Below are 12,585 nucleotides of genomic sequence, written 5' to 3' on the forward strand. Positions count from 1 at the left end.
AGCGTCCTTTGGAACCAGCAGAGACAGACTGGAGGCTCTTGAAGCCAAAGTGGAGAGTACCTTGAGGCGGACGTCTCCGTCCTGCAAGGCTCTCCCAAGCCACTTGGTGGCTCAAAATGGACCTCGGACCTGCACAGGGTTTTGGCCGAGGGTGGTAAAGAGGAGATAAGGGCACTTACCCCAGAGAGGCTGTGAGAGTGAGCGAAGCGGGTCTCAGGTCCTGGTCCCTCGGCGGCGTGGAAGGAGGAGGAGGAGGCTTCCTGGACCCTGGGGGCCCTGAGGAGGGGTCTCCTCCCGGGTTCGGCACCATCTGTCTTGTTTTTCTAAGACCAGCGGAGCGGGCGCAAAAGAACCAGCGGGTAGGCAAGTGTAACAGCAAAACTGCACATTTATTTTGGTAACCTAAGGTGTGCGGGAGAAGTCTGTCAGCCTCCGGCAAAGGAGGCCGGCAGAGTCCCCCCGTGGTGGGGCTCTGGGACGGACTTCCCACAGTCCCGACATCCCGACAGGACTGGGGCTGCAAGAAGGCCGCTTGGCTCAATGGCGGAGAGCGGCTTTTCTAGGAGTGGGAGGGCAATAGGTGGGGCACGGGCGTGTCAGGGGCGTTCTGCAGGTGCGCCCAGGTAAATCTTGGTCTCTTCGGATTGACGTCACCTGGCGCATGCCCAGTTGGTCTGCACCTTCCCTGGGCGCCGGCTGCATTTTCGCCCGGGCGGGAAGAGTTGGTGGTGAAGAAGAACCCGGAAGTGCACCATCTTGCCTCCGTTCGTCCAAACAAGAGGCATTGCACTTTATACTATAAGGTTATGCTATAAGGCTAAAGGAACCACAACAGCCTGGTACTGATAACAAAAATATGAAGGGGTGGCCTGCCCCTCCACACCTGTGGGCGTTTCTTGTTAGGTGGAACGAGAGACTTGAGAAAAGAAATGAGACACAGAGACAAAGTATAGAGAAAGAAAAGGTGGGGCCAGGGGACCGGTGCTCAGCATACAGAGGACCCACGCTGGCACCGGTCTCTGAGTTCCCTCAGTATTTATTGATCATTATCTTTATCATCTTAGAAAAAGGGAAGTGACAGGATAATAGGATCATCATAGGGAGAAGGTCAGCAGTAAGACATGTGAATAAAGATCTCTGTGACATAAGTTTAAGGAAAAGTGCTGTGCCTTGATATGCATATGCAAACATCTCCATAAACCTTTTTAGTGCATAAAGAGCAGCATTGCGATAGCAAGTCCCACCTTTTGCCCTAAGGCAGTTTTCTCCTTTCTCAGTAAATAGAACATACAATTGGGTTTTACACCAAGATGTTCCATTGCCCAGGGACAGGCAGGAGACAGATGCTTTTCTCTATCTCAACTGCCAAGAGGCCTTCTTTCCTCTTATGCTAGTCCTCCTCAGCACAGACCCTTCACGGGTGTCAGGCTGGGGGACAATCAGGTCTTTTCCTTCCCACAAGGCCATATTTCAGACTATCACATGGGGAGAAACCTTGTACAATACCTAGCTTTCCTAGGCAGAGGTCCCTGCGACCTTTGGCAGTGTCCGTGTCCCTGGGTACTTGAGATTAAGAGAATGGTGATGACTTTTAATCAGCAAGCTGCCCTCAGGCACTTGTTTAACAAAGCACACCCTGCACAGCCCAAAATCCTTTAAACCTTGAGTCACCACAGCACATGTCTCTTGCAAGGACAAGGTTGGAGGTAGGGTCACAGATTAACAGCATTTCAAATACAGAACAAAATGGAGTCTCTTATGTCTACTTCTTTCTATGTAGACACAGTAACAGTCTGGTCTTTCTTTTCCCCACAAAAATAAGCAGAGAGAACACTGGAATATAACAGAGTACCCTAAATGAAGCCACACACCTACAACAAAGCAAACACAAATAAACAATGGGGAAAGGACACCCTATTCAACAAATGGTGCTGGGAAAACTGGCCAACTGTATGAAGAAGAATGAAATTGTAGCCCTACTTCTCACCATATAGAAATATCAAGTCAAGATGAATTAAAGACTTAAATGAATGACTTCAAAGTATAAATATTCTAGAGGAAAATAGAAAATAGTATTCTAGACAATGGCTTAGGCAAAGAATTTATGATGAGCACCTCAAAAGCAAACACAGCAAAATCAAAATAGACAATTGAGACTCAATTAAACTAGAGAGCTTCTGTACAGCACACACACACAAAAAACTCCCAACATAGCAAATGGAAAACCTACAGAATGGGAGAAAATATCTGCAAACTATGCATCTGACAAAAGATTAATATCCAGAATTTATTTATAAGGAACTTAAAAATCATCTAGGGAAAAAGCAAACAACCCTACTAATAAGTGGGCAAAGAACATGAACAGACAGTTCTCAAAAGAAGACAAACAGCTAACAAACATGAAAAAATGTTCAGCATCACTGAAGTTCAGGGAAATGTAAATCAAAGCCACCCTGAGATGTTATCTTACAGCAGTCAGAATGGCTACTACTAAAAAGTCAAAAAATAAAACATTTGGGGAAAGTGTGGAGAAAATAGAACACTTATTTGTACAATGCTGGTGGGAATGCAAATTGGTTCAGCCTCTTTGGAAAGCAGTTTGGAGATTTTTTAAAGAATTAAAAACATAACTACCATTCAGCCCAGCAATCTCATTACCGGGTATGTATCCAAAGGAAAATAATGTTTCTAGCAAAAAGACACATTATACATTTATTGCAGCACTGTTCACAGTAGCAAAGATATGGAATCAATCTAGGTGCCCATGAACAGTGGATTTGATTTTTTAAAAATGTGATACATATGCACCATGAAATTTATACAGCAAAAATAATTATTTCTACACATAAATAATTTGTCCTTTGCAGCAACATGGATGCAGCTGGAGGCCGTTACCTAAGCAAACTGATGCAGAAAGAGAAAACCAAATACCGCATTTTCTCGTGTTTATACTTACATATTTATGATGTCTAGTGATCTTTTCTGAAGATTCAAATTTCATCTAGGATCATTTGCCTTCAGTCAGAACTTCTGTGGCATTTCTTTCATGTGCATGTTTGCAAGTAACACAGAAGATTTCATTTCTATGAAAATGTTTGTATTTAATGTTCATTGTGTAGTGATATTTTTATATATGTAATTTTCTTTTCTCTTCTTTCTTCTTTTGTTTTTTTGACAGTCTGACTGTGTCGCCCAGGCTGGAGTGCAGTGAGGCGATCTCAGCTGACTGCAACCTCTGGCTCCCAGGTTCAAACAATTCTCCTGCCTCAGCCTCCCCAGCAGCTGGGATTACAGGTGCCCACCACCATCCCCTGCTAATTTTTGTATTTTTAGTAGAGATGGGGTTTCGCCATATTGGGCAGGCTGGTCTCCAACTCCTGACCTCAGGTCATCCGCCCGTCTCAGCCTCCCAAAGTGCTGAGATTACTGGTGTAAGACACTGCACCCAGTCGTTAAGATTTAACCTTCTCTCAGAACTTCAAACATATTGTTCCTCTGTCTTCTTACCACCATTGTTTCTGATAATTTTTCAGTAATAATTGGTATCTTTTCAATTGAGACAGAATCAATTCTCTTTTATATAATGTGTCATATTTCTCTTGCTACTTTCAAGATTTTTCTCATCTTTGTTCTTCAGTAAGGTAACTATGATAAACCAAATGTCGTTTTCTTTGCATTTATACTTCATAGATTTTGCTGAGTTTTCTGAAACATTTAATTATTTCCTTTCATCAAATTTAAGAAATATTTTTTCTGCCCCATTTTGTTTCTGATCTCCCTCTAGGCCTTCAACTACACGTGTTAGACCATTTGGTATCTCTCCACAAATCTCTGAGTTCCTGGTCATCATTTTTCAATCTTTTTCCCTCCATTTTTCAGATTGGATATATATATATATATATATGACTCTATCTTAACGGTCCCCTTTTGTCATCTCAAATCTTCCGTTAAATATATCAAGTGAATTTTATACTTCAGATATTGTGTGTTTTGGTCCTCTAATTTCCACTTGATTCTTTCTATAGCTTTTATTTTTCTGCTGGCCAGGCTGGAGCACAATGGCGTGATCATGGTTCATTGCAGTCTCAACCTCCTGAGCTCAGGCAATCCTCCCACCTCAGTTTCTCGAGGCTTTTTATTGTTTATGATCTTACTTTCTTTTACATCTATGGTTACAATGGTTACTTTAAAATATTTGACAATTCCAAAGTCTGGCTCATCTTGGGTTGATCTCCATTGACTGTCTTTTGTACTGAGTATGGAAAGTGTTTTTCAGTTTCTTTATACATTGTACTTTGGATTACATCCCAAATATTGTCAATACTTTGTTACAGATACTGCAGATACTATTCTGGTCTTCTCAAGAATGTTTAATTTATAAAAACAGGCCACTGAACTCAAACACTGGACACTATTTCCTATCTCTGAGAGCTCTGTTCAGTTCATTTGCCCTAGTTAGTAATCTTGGATTCTGTTCCACACATGGATAGTTCATGGTTAGCTAGACAGTTGGTTAAAGTTTATATGAAGATTTGGGGACACGTCCTCTGTAACTCTTCTTTCTAACATTTCCTGTTTCACTTTTTAGCTGCTGAAGTTGCCTTAAAATAGGCTTAATAATCCTTTAATTAATAACTGTCAGTTTCTGCCTGTCAGATACCCTTGGTGTTGGCTTCCTGTTAGACTGCCTGCTGCATGTATGTACTCTTAACACTGAAGCTTCAGCCTACCACACTGCCTAGAACTTAGTACAGCCTTTAGTAAGCCTCAATAAATATTGTGAATTAATTAATTAACTAATGAAACTACACAATACATGAAGCAATACATCAGACAGACCTTAATTCAGATTCCTCCTCTGCATTTCTTTTATATTGATACTGGGTAAGTCACTCAACCTCTTTGTGTTAGATTTTCTCTTCCTTCAAATGAAGAGAATAACATAGCTACATCACAGATTTCCATTGGAGACTGAGTGAATTAGATACTGTTGGCACATCAACACTTGTGAGCTCTCATTAATATTATTCCAAGGTTGATTGAAAAAAAGTTTCCTGAGAAGAGTACTGTTAAGAGGCTCAAAGGAGGCAGCAACAATTTCCATTTGAAGAAGAGACTCTTCAGGGGAATTTAACATTTAAGATAGGCCTTGAGGGATGGAAGTTATTTAAGTCAAGATATTTGCTTGCAATGTTTCACATATACATATTACATTCTTCTACATCTCTATAAGCATATAAATATCCATGTGTGTGTTCCTATGTCTGTATATGTAAAGATATGGTCTATATCTAGATATCTATATGTATGTGTCTATATATACATCTATATATGTATGTATTTATGTACACAATTATGTATATATGTATGTATCTATGTATACCTGTATATAAAAGATGTGTATAGGGCTATATATAGATACAGATGTAGTTATATATACAAATTAAATATGTCTATATATAGATTTAGATACAAATATAATCATTTAAGAATATACATGAGAATTATAAATGTCATTTAAAAATAGGTCAACAACAAGGTCAAAAGCCCTGCACACTAATACTTTTGCAAATCTAAAGATATCAAGGAAAATCATGCAACATATGAGTTCAATGCAGTTATCAGAATTATTTTACTCCCTTCATCAGAGATATGCTAAAATCAGAATTAGCAATGTGTCTGACACTTAAAATGTGGATACAAACTTTCTTATTCAAGGGAATTGCAAAATGTGTGCCTCAGTCCTAAGTTTTTGCTGTCTCTGAAGCTAATCTGATGGTGGCTTCAGACGACATTAGAAATTCCAATGGTGCTCCAAATGGAGTTTGTTACATAAAATATTCCAGCCTTCTTCATCTATGATGTAAGACTAAATGTTGACAGCCCTAGATGGTCTGGTAAGCCATGTTATACTAACATAAGAGAGAGCTAACCATTTGAGCACAGCATGATTCAATGACAGAGGACAAATATTTTTGAATTCTGGGTTCTAGCCCTGACTCAGCTACTTGCTGTGAAGTTAGCCTAGCGAAACAATATCTTTTGTTTGAAATTGAAAGGGGGCAGCCCCCTCAAAACCCCAAAGCCCTCTCATTTCCCTTCCAGATAACATTTACAAAAATGATTTTGTCAACATTCTATAAATGTGTAAGCACTATTAGGCTGAAATTGAGCTATATTCTTGTGGCACTTTCAGAATTTTTTATTATACCACATTTAATAACTACAGGCTGAAAAAATAGTTTAAGCCACATAAAATAAAAATAAAATGAAGTTATGAAAACATTTAATCAAGCATATTCTTAATTAGTGATGAATAACCCTTCTTTGAAATAAACCTTTAAAATTATTATTAATGGGGACAAATTGCTTTTTTTTAAGTTAAAAAAATAGTAGCACCATCACATTTTCAAATTATTAGAATGTTTGCTTTTACACGAAAATCCAGCAAATTTCCTGGACAATATAAAGTTTTTCCTTATTGATAATCTATGTCTTTTAGAAATTTTCAAATGATGTTTGTTTGTTTGTTTGTTTGTTTGTTTTTGAGACAGTCTTGTTCTGTTGCCTAGGATGGAGTGCAGTGGTGTGATCATGGCTCATTGCAGTCTTGACCTCCTTGGGTGCAGGTGATCCTCCCACCTCAGCCTCCCAAATAGCTAAGATCACAGGTGCATGCCACCATACCCAGCTATTTTTTCTTTTCTACATGGGGTTTCACTATGTTGCCTAGGCTGGTCTCGAACTCCTGGGCTTAAGCAATCCTCCCACCTTGGCCTGGCAAAGTGCTGAGATTACAGACACGAGCCACTGAGCCCAGCCACAGTGATAGTTAAAGGATCAGAAATAAGCTGTATTTGTAAAGTATGTCCCTATAGGTTTAGGACGTGGTTTGGGTTACTTTCTTTTTATCATTTTACAATCTAAATTTGAATTTCTCTACTATTTTAGAGCAATATTAATCAATGCTATTTTTACCACTGATTATGATGAAGAGTGATTTGAAAATGTTATCAATGATCCTGATGGCAAAATGAAATTGCAAATTGCAGAGGTGAGTTTAACAACCAGCTTCTCTCTATTATGCCAGGAATCAGCCTCTACAGACATCCCTCCTGCTGTATTACTAAAGTAGAATTCTCGAGAATGGGGTTCTGATTCCAGAGTTTGTCATTGCCTAGCTATATGACCTTGGAATATCAATTAGCTATTCATTTTGTGGTACCTAGATTTTCTTCAGCTGTGACAATGGGATAATATACCTGCCCTGCCTAAGTCACAGGTTTATTGTGAGGTAAAAAATGAGTTAACAATATATGTGAAAATGTTTTGTAAATCATAAAGTGCTGTAGAAGATATGTGTTATTAGTTCAGCTTAGCTTTAAAAATATATTCCAAAGAAACAGTGTCAGAAACAAGTCTTTCCTAGAACCACAAAGTCTAAGGAAGATCACATAAAAGTAAACTTATTGTAAGCAATAAAATTAGTGAAATAAGATTAGTGGTGATGAGTTGGACTCTAAAGTCAGAAAGAATTGAGTTCAAATCACAGTTCTCTCTTTTATTAACTCTTTGACCTAGGCCATATTAGAAGTTTTTTTTAAGTTTTCAACTTCTCATCAGTGAATGTAGATAATATCTACTTGATAACTTATCAATTAGGATAAGCTAGTACAGGTTATGCTGCAGTGACAAAAAAATTCCAAAATTTTACAGTCTGACACAACACAGTCTTGTTTTTCCTCCTCACTTATGCTACATGTCCTTAGTGGGTCAGTTGTGGGTTTAACACCATTCCTTCTCACTCAGGGATTTTTGCTGATAGAGTAGTTACCACATAAGATTTTGTTGATCACCAGGGCAGAGGGAAAGTGTGAGTAGCTAATTGTGCCCTGACTTGGTTTTAACTGCTTATATTTTGGGGACCAGTGAAAGCCATATGGCCTCACTCAACTTGAAGGGGCAGAAATGTATAATCCTACATATGCCTTGGAGGAGATTTGGAAATATTTGAAGGGCAGCCCTAGTCATTCGCACAAACTAGTTGTAAAATTACATAAACATGAAATTCTTTTCATACATGCCTGGCACATATATGAAAGACTCAACAATGTTTTATTATGTTGTATTATTATTGTTTTGGTTCAGTTGTGTTTTACACACAGAAATGACTTTGAGGTTTTCATAATCACACTTACAGTGCCTTTCCCAGTGAAGCAGAAACCTGGACAATCAAACACACACTTGAGTGCCTAGTTTATTCTGTGATATGAAATAATTTCTTTCCCCCTTAAATACTTGTTTTGCTTCCTTAAAAAATAATTGCAAACAGAAATACTGTGATTATGTGAGAATATTTTATGATATTGCAAAGCACTTTGAGTTTCTAAGTACATATCTACCACATATTGAATCTACTTTATCGAGAGCTATCCCAGAGCTATCATTCCTGATGCTTCAAAAAAGGAAAAAGACTTGCAAATAGATCTTGCTTTTTAAATGACTTTGTGGTTCTCTCCCTGGAAGCCCTCCGACTGTTCTTCCATTCTGAAGACGGTGATTCAGGTTGACTCTCTGTGATCTCAAAAATATTCAATGTTCTAATCCAGATACCCATTACAGATAAGCAAGTAAGAGGAGGAAATAATGGAGGAAACAAAAGCTCTCAGAAAGTGACTCACATAATTCCTCATACGTATGCACTCAGTGACTATTTCTTTTTAGTTAGATGGTTTCAGTATTACCTCTTAGTCTTACAGTTATCCATTTTTCTTTGAAACCTGATATCAATTATTCAGCCTTCTTTCAATCATGTACTAATGAATCTTCAGGTTCTGTATTTTTATGTACAATGTAAAGGTGTTCTATACAAAATCATGGATATATAAATTAATAATATGATTGATAAATAATACACTTATTCAACGATAAGGTGCATACGGGAAGAAGAAATGAGTCATATATATTTGTTAGTACCTGTCCCCACCCCTCGTTCTCTTACCACCTCCCCACGGCTCCATCACAGGCTTAAAAATGTTTATTAAAAAACAAATGTTGAGCTGGGCACAATGGGGCCTGCTTGTAGTTCCAGATACTCAGGAAGCTGAGGAAGGAGGATTGCTTGAGCCCAGGAGTTGCAGGTGCCTGTGAATAGCCACTCCACATCAGCCAGGGAAATGTAGTGAGACCCAGTCTCTAAAAAACACAGATACCTGTGTCTAGTTGGTTATGTGTTGAAAGCCTAGGGAAGCTTCTCGATATGGTGCTCCAGACTGGGGTGGCAGAAAGTAGGTGGCATTCTTAATCAGCTGAGCATTTGGAGTTATAAAAGAATATATTTTTGTATAGTTCCAGCAAGTCTACCAGCCCTATGACCAGATGTGTTTAACTATGGGCCCATTTAGACATGTGCCCTTATTTGAGACAGCAACACTAGATTGCTTCAGAAAGTACTGTTTTTGGGATAGGGGAACAACTAGATAATCAATTTTAGGCAGGTGCTATAACTCTAACAGGTTTTTTTTTTTTTTTTTAATTTTCAATTTTTTCTTATTTCTTTTTCTTTAATTTTTTTTAGTAAATCTATTTGTCGAAATATAATTCTAGAATTTTGGCCCTGAGAGGCACAGCATTTGTCAGTGGGAGAAGGTGTGGGTGGAAACAAATGTATTTTTCGAGTCACTGCCTCACTTAGCACACAAAGCGCGACTCCTACTGTCAGGATGGATACCTGTGGGTATTCTTTCCTCAGTGACAAGCTTTGATACTTAATTTATGGATGAGCTCAGGCTGATTTTAGAAAATACCTGGTGATGTAAGACTAAGAATGAAGGAAAAAGATCAAGTTCTCACAGTAGCTGCTTGCTAATTAATCCCAGTGATTAACCACCTGAGAGAATCATCTAAGAATAGCTATATTGGGCAGTATATATTTCTATCCTTTTTCCTCTATCTTTGGAAATCCACAAACAGGAGAAAATAGAGAGTATTTGGAATTGAATATTTTGACAGTTTAAAGACCATAATCAAGGCTGTAATTACTTTAGTGATTTTTGCTTTGGTGAGCTATACTTGGAAGAGCAGCAGTCCTGCCTTACTTTTCATTTCCAGCCTTGTTTTTCTTTTAAAATCATTCATTTTGATATATCTTTTGGTGTATGCATAAAGCAAAATAAAATATTTAAGATTTTCATAAAATCCAAAACTCTGAAAGCAGTACAATCAATTCTATATAGTGTGTTTGTATATATGCAAGAATATTTGCATATCTGCATAATTACATATAAACCATTCTAATGTACATTAAAAACCTACTATATTCCAGGCACTGTATTATACACAAACTCATATGTCTATATGCATGAGGTTGTATATTCATATATTTATCTTAGACCTAATACAGGTAATAAACATGTTGCTGAAAAATGGTCTTAGAATCAATATTATTGTTCAGTAAGTAGGTGATGACCAAAAATTTTACTGCCCAGAGAGCTCAGAAAATATTTCATTGTAGATCACTCTAGATATTTCTCTTCTTACATATAAAACTTTCAAAAATAAGATCCACAGAACATTTGGAAATGTAGTATGGTTTAAAACTCATAAGAATGAATGTTTTTCAGTTTTATTACATTTTTATTATCATTAATATGCAGATATTTACTCTCAGTAGTCCAGATTCCGTCCTCTGAAGAATCAGGCATATTTCCTTTTAAAGAGGCTGCACTAAATTTCATCAGCCAACAATCAGTCTGTTAATTCCTTTCAATCACACTGTGGCCTAGGAAAATGGAACAAGCTTCGAAAATATCCCACAAACTAGACATATGACTGATATGGTTTGGCTGTGTCTCCACCCAAATCTCATCTTGAATTGTAGATCCCATAATCCCCATGTGTCATGGGAGGGACCAAGGGGAGATAATTGAATCATGGGAGTGGTTTCCTCCATCCTGTTCTCGTGATAGTGAGTTAGTTCTCACGAGATCTGATGATTTTCTAAGGTGCTTTCCCCTTCGCTGGGCATTCGTTCTTGTTTCCTGCCATCATTTGAAGAAGGGCATGTTGGCTTCATTTCCACCACAATTGTAAGTTTCCTCGGGTCTCCCAGCCATACTGAACCGTGAGTCAATTAAACCTACTTCTTTTATAAATTACCCAGTCTTGGGTGTCTTTATTAGTAGCGTGAGAACAGACTAATACAATGACCTTGAGCAAACATGGCCCTTCCTGGAATAATTGTTTGTATCTATTCAATGAAGGAATTACAATAAATGACTCTTGAATAGCAGTGACTTCATCTAATCCTTCCATGGAGATCAGGGCTTCCTCTCAGATCCCTAATCAGTGTCCCCACTCTCCTGGCCAACTAAAATGAGATTCTAAGGAAAAGAGGCATGAAACAGCTTACCTTCATGTCTTCACCCAACAAAACTTAAACTCAGCTTCAGCGCTGGGCACTCAGAATACAGGGGTAAACAAGCAGATATGAACTCCATCTAACAACTTTTATATTCTAATACTTCAACCATCTTCTAGGCTAGATTTGATAATTCAACCTGCCTTTAGAAATTCTAGAGGCACAAGTGTGGTATATGAGGGCAAGAGATCAAATAGGTAGGACTGAGAGTTAAATCCTAGGTAGTAATGAAGAAAATGCATTTGACTGGCTAGTATTCAGTGCATCATTTAGTTTCTAATCTACCATGGTGATTGCTGATGAGACAGCATTCAAGGATTAGAAATCCTGAATCTTGCCACATACCAGGAGAGTTCTTTCCAGCTATAGAAGTCTGTTAGATTTGGCTAGGCACAATTTACAACGAATTTTAGATGTTAAGTATTTGTACAAAATTAGTTAGGATACCAATCAACATTTCCGTTACCTGGCTCTTACTAAATACTAAATAAATATGTATTAAATGAATTAACTACTCAGTTTCACCTTTTCTCAAAGTGCCAAATCCACATACTGGAATATAATGGTGAGAGGAAGGGATTCATTTCATCTACTTAAGCTTAACTAGACAAATTGATTGTATTCTAGATGTAGAGACAGTGGAGTCAAATTAGAAAAGGGGAAATGGCCAAGAATATTGCTGCTTATTGGTCACCCACTGAGCTAATCATAAGTGTGCCTTGAGTTGAGGATAGAATAGGACATTATAAAATCAGGAACTTCAGTGCTATTTCTCAGTTAATGCAATCAGGTTTATTTAACACCTTCTCTGTCTTGAGCATGTTCTACATTCTGCAAATAAAGAAATAAACACACATTTTTGAATACCCACCCAATCAGGTTTTTGTACAAATATAATTTAACAATTCTCAGTTTAGAATGAGAACAGAACAAGGATGCTATCCCAAGGAGCATTCCTAGGAAGTTAAACACATTTTTTCTTTTCTTTTCTTTTTTTTTTTTTTTTTTTTTGAGATGGAGTCTTGCTCTGTCGCCTGGGCTGGAGTGCAGTGGCCTGATCTTAGCTCACTGCAAGCTCCGCCTCCCGGGTTCACGCCATTCTCCTGCCTCAGCCTCCCGAGTAGCTGGGACTACAGGCGCCCGCCACCTCGCCCGGCTAGTTTTTT

This window comes from Piliocolobus tephrosceles, chromosome 4 (assembly GCF_002776525.5).
Source record: "Piliocolobus tephrosceles isolate RC106 chromosome 4, ASM277652v3, whole genome shotgun sequence".
In the NCBI taxonomy this organism is placed as follows: domain Eukaryota; kingdom Metazoa; phylum Chordata; class Mammalia; order Primates; family Cercopithecidae; genus Piliocolobus; species Piliocolobus tephrosceles.